This window comes from Arachis hypogaea, chromosome 11 (assembly GCF_003086295.3).
Source record: "Arachis hypogaea cultivar Tifrunner chromosome 11, arahy.Tifrunner.gnm2.J5K5, whole genome shotgun sequence".
In the NCBI taxonomy this organism is placed as follows: domain Eukaryota; kingdom Viridiplantae; phylum Streptophyta; class Magnoliopsida; order Fabales; family Fabaceae; genus Arachis; species Arachis hypogaea.
Window position 1 is genome coordinate 97569443 of NC_092046.1, and position 5033 is coordinate 97574475.

Sequence of the window (5033 nt, forward strand, 5' to 3'; positions counted from 1 at the left end):
AAGCTTAGAGTGGAAGTCCAAACCTTCAAACAGAAGGAAGGTGAATCCCTCTATGAAGCTTGGGAAAGATACAAGCAATTGATCAGAAGGTGTCCTTCTGACATGCTTTCAGAATGGAGCATCATAGGTATCTTCTATGATGGTCTGTCTGAACTGTCCAAGATGTCATTGGACAGCTCTGCTGGAGGATCTCTTCATCTGAAGAAGACGCCTGCAGAAGCTCAGGAACTCATTGAGATGGTTGCAAATAACCAATTCATGTACACTTCTGAAAGGAACCCTATGAATAATGGGACAAATCAGAAGAAAGGAGTTCTTGAGATTGATACTCTGAATGCCATATTGGCTCAGAACAAAATATTGACTCAGCAAGTCAATATGATTTCTTAGAGTCTGTCTGGAATGCAAGCAGCAACAGGCAGTACCAAAGAAGCTTCATCTGAAGAAGAAGCTTATGATCCTGAGAACCCAGTAATGGAATAGGTGAATTACATGGGAGAATCCTATGGAAACACCTATAATCCTTCATGGAGAAATAGTCCAAACCTCTCATGGAAGGATCAGCAGAGGCCTCAACAAGGCTTCAACAACAATAATGGTGGAAGAAATAGGTTTAGCAATAGCAAGCCTTTTTCATCATCTTCTCAGCAACAAACAGAGAATTCTAGGCAGAGCCACTCTGACTTAGCAACTAAAGTCTCTGATTTAATTAAAACCACTCAAAGTTTCATGACTGAAACAAGGTCCTCCATTAGAAATTTGGAGGCACAAGTGGGTCAGCTGAGTAAAAAAATTACTGAACTCCCTCTTAGTACTCTCCCAATTAATACAGAAGATAATCCAAAAAGAGAGTGCAAGGCCATCAACATGACCCACACGGCCGAACCTGGAGAGGAGGAAGAGGCAGTGATCTCCACTGAGGAAGACCTCAATGGACGTCCACTGGCCTCCAAGGAGTTCCCTAATGAGGAACCATGGGAATCTGAGGCTCACACTGAGACCATAGAAATTCCATTAAATATACTTTTGCCATTCATGAGCTCTGATGAGTATTCTTTCTCTGAAGAGGATGAAGATGTTACTGAAGAACAGGTTGCTAAGTACCTTGGAGCAATCATGAAGCTAAATGGCAAGCTAATTGGTAATGAGACTTGGGAGGATGAACCCCCTTGCTCACCAAAGAACTGGATGACTTAACTAGGCAGAAATTACCTCTGAAGAGACAAGATCCTGGAAAGTTCTCAATATCTTGTACCATAGGCACCATGACCCTTGAGAAGGCTCTGTATGACCTAGGGTCAAGCATAAACCTCATGCCTCTCTCTGTAATGGAGAAGCTAGGAATCCTTGAGGTACAAGCTGCAAGAATCTCACTAGAGATGGCAGACAATTCAAGAAAACAGGCTTATGGACTTGTAGAGGATGTCTTGGTAAAGGTTGAAGACCACTACATCCCTGATGATTTCATAATCCTAGATACTGGGAAGTGTATAGATGAATCCATCATCCTTGGCAGACCATTCCTAGCCACAGCAAAAGCTATGATTGATGTTGACAGAGGACTCCCTTGTGTTTAAAGCTCAAGGATCTCCCTCTGTAACCATGGAAAGGAAGCATGAAAAGCTTCTCTCAATGCAGAGTCAAACAAAATACCCACATTCAAACTCTAAGTTTGGTGTTGAGAGGCCATCATCATGCTCTGAGTATCTGTGAGGCTCCATGAGAGCCCACTGTTAAGCTAGTGACAATAAAAAAGCGCTTGTTGGGAGGCAACCCAATTTTACTTATCTATGTTAAATTTCTATTTTCCATTGTTATTTTATGTTTTATATAGCTTGATGATCATGTGAAGTCACAAAAACAATTGAAAAAGCAAAAACAAACTGAAAAACAGAATGAAAAATAGCACACCCTGGAGGAGAAGCCTACTAGCGTTTAAACGCCAGTAAGGGCAGCAGAATGGACGTTAAACGCCCAGTCTGGCACCATTCTGGGTGTTTAACGCCATAAATGGGCACCAGACTGGCGTTTAACGCCAGAAAAGGGCAAGAAGCTAGCGTTAAACACCAGAAATGGGCAGCAACCTGGCGTTTAACGCCAGGATTGGCAGCAGAGGGCGTTTTGCACGCCTAATTGGTGCAGGGATGCGAAATCTTTGACACCTCAGGATCTGTGGAGCCCACAGGATCCCCACCAACCTCAACTCACTCTCTCTCTTCTTCACACCTTTTCATAATACTCTTCCCCAAATACCCTTGACCAATCAACTCTATACCTCTTCCCTAAAAACCCCTCACCTATCAAATCCTACCCTCTTCTCCATAAACCCTTCACCAATCCTCATCCATCCATCATAAACCCCACCTACCTCACCATTCAAATTCAAACCACTTTCCCTCCCAAACCCACCCATACATGGCCGAACCTTACCCTCTCCCCACTCCTATATAAACCCTTCTTCACTCCTTCATTTTCACACATCTTAAACATTATTTCTCCCCCTTAGCCGAAACACTAACCCCCTCCATCTCCTCTATTTCTTCTTCCTCTACTCTCTTCCTTCTTCTTTTGCTCGAGGACGAGCAAACCTTCTAAGTTTGGTGTGGTAAAAGTATTGCTTTTTGTTTTTTCATAACCATTTATGGCACCAAAGGCCGGAGAAACCTCTAGAAAGAGGAAAGGGAAGGCAAAAGCTTCCACCTCCGAGTCATGAGAGATGGAGAGATTCATCTCAAGGGTGCTTCAAGACCACTTCTATGAAGTTGTGGCCAAGAAGAAAGTGATCCCCGAGGTCCCTTTCAAACTCAAAAAGGGTGAATATCCGGAGATCCGACATGAGATTCAAAGAAGAGGTTGGGAAATTCTCACCAACCCCATTCAACAAGTCGGAATCTTAATGGTTCAAGAGTTCTATGGCAATGCATGGATCACCAAGAACCATGATCAAAGTGTGAACCCGGATCCAAAGAATTGGCTTACAATGGTTCGGGAGAAATACTTAGATTTCAGTCCGAAAAATGTAAGGTTGGCATTCAACCTGCCAATGATGCAAGGAGATGCACACCCCTATACTAGAAGGGTCAACTTTGATCAAAGGTTGGACCAAGTCTTCATAGATATTTGTGAAGAGGGCTGATAAACCACTATTTTATGGTTTATCTTGTGCTCAATTGAGTGGATTTTATCAACTCTTTATCCACTTATTCATACTATTTGCATGGTTTTACATTTGCCTTCCTAATTATGTGCTTTGATTGAAAACATGCTTCTTTGGCCTTAAGTTCCCTATGTTAAATCCTTTCTTATTACCATTAGATGCCTTGATATGTGTGTTAAGTGATTTTAGAGATTACAGGGCAGGAATGGCTCAAAGAATGGAAAGAAAGCATGCAAAAGTGGAAGGAATACAAGAAGTTGGAGAAATTGCTAAGCTGTCCTGCCTGACCTCTTTGCACTCAAACGGCTATAACTTGAGCTACAGAGGTCCAAACGATGTGGTTCCAGTTGCATTGGAAAGCTAACGTCCAGGGCTTCGATTTGATATTTAATGTGCCATAGTTTCCCTGACGCTAGATGATGTGACCGCGTGCTCTATGCGGCCACATCGTAGTGACAAAAAACCAGCGTGGCAGATATCTTCTCCGGCGATTTCTGGGCTGTTTTTGACCCAATTTTCAGCCCAGAACACACAAATTAGAAGTTATAAAATGGTGGAATGCATCCATTCATAAAAAAAGCTTTCATATTCACAATTTGAGGAGTAGATATAGTTTTTAGAGAGAGAGGTTCTCTCCTCTCTCTTAGGATTTAGGATTTAGGATTTCTCTTAGTTTTAGGAGTGCCTCTCGATCCCAAGTTCAATGTTCCTTTTATTTACTTTTCAATTTAACTTATGAATATCCATGTTAAGATTTGAATATTTTATTTAATATAATTCGAGGTATTTCAGATTTATGATCGCTTTCTTTATTTTATTAATGCTCTCTGTTTATCCAAATTATTTTCATTCAAGTAGACTTTCTTCCCTTTTAGCTTTGGTTAAATAATTGGTGACTCTTGAGTTATCAAACTCATTGTTTATTGAAAATTAGAATTCTTCAAGAATTAATTCGAGTTCCAATAACTTTAACTTTTCCCAAGAAAAGACTAGGATCTGAGGAATAAAAATTAATTAATCCACTTAACTTACCTTCATAGTTAGAGGTTAACAAAGTGGGAGAAAAATCCAATTCTCATTACAGTTTATAAGGATAACCAGGATAGGACTTCCAGTTATAATACCTTGCCAAGAGTTTATTTTATTATTATTGTTTTATTTTTCTTATCATTCAACATACTGCTTCCTTACTTTCTAAAACCCCTAATTTGCAAGACTCATAACCAATAATAAGAACATACCTCCCTGCAATTCCTTGAGAAGACGACCCGAGGTTTAAATACTAGGTTATCAATTTTAAAAGGGGTTTGTTACTTGTGACAACCAAAACGTTTGTATGAAAGGACTTTTGAAGGTTTAGAAACTATACTTGCAACGGGGATTTATCCGCAAATTTCTAGACCACGCAAAAGTTCTCTCATCAAAATGGCACCGTTGCCGGGGAATTGCAAACGTGTGCCTTATTATTGGTTATTATAAATATTTGCTTTTTATTTGTTTATTTGTTTTATTTTTGTTTTTATTTTTGCTTTTTTCATAAATTAAGAGGTTATTGGTTTTTATTTAATTATAAAAAAATTTTCAAAAAATTTTTTCTCGGTGTTCATATTGACCTTCAAGTTGTTCTTAGTTATTTTCTTCGTTTTGATCTAAAAATTTTTAAGTTTGTTGTCATTCTATTGCTTTTCTCTTTCCTTATTAAATTCAAAAAATTCAAAATTTAAAAATCAAATTTCAAAATTCAAATTTAAAAAAATTTTCAAAATTCAATTTTAAAAATTTTTTCAAATTTCAAATCTCAAAATTCAAAATTCAAATTTCAAATTTAAAATTCAATTTTCAAAATTAAAATTTTAAAAAATTTTCAAATTTTAAA

At 38.5% G+C, this 5033-nt stretch overlaps 1 non-coding gene across 1 annotated transcript; it reads right to left on the bottom strand.

The window, feature by feature from the left end:
- Positions 1–108, bottom strand: LOC112724784 (small nucleolar RNA R71). The gene has a single exon (XR_003163930.1). It is a non-coding gene; the product is annotated as a small nucleolar RNA R71 (small nucleolar RNA).
- Positions 109–5033: the final 4925 nt, after the last annotated feature.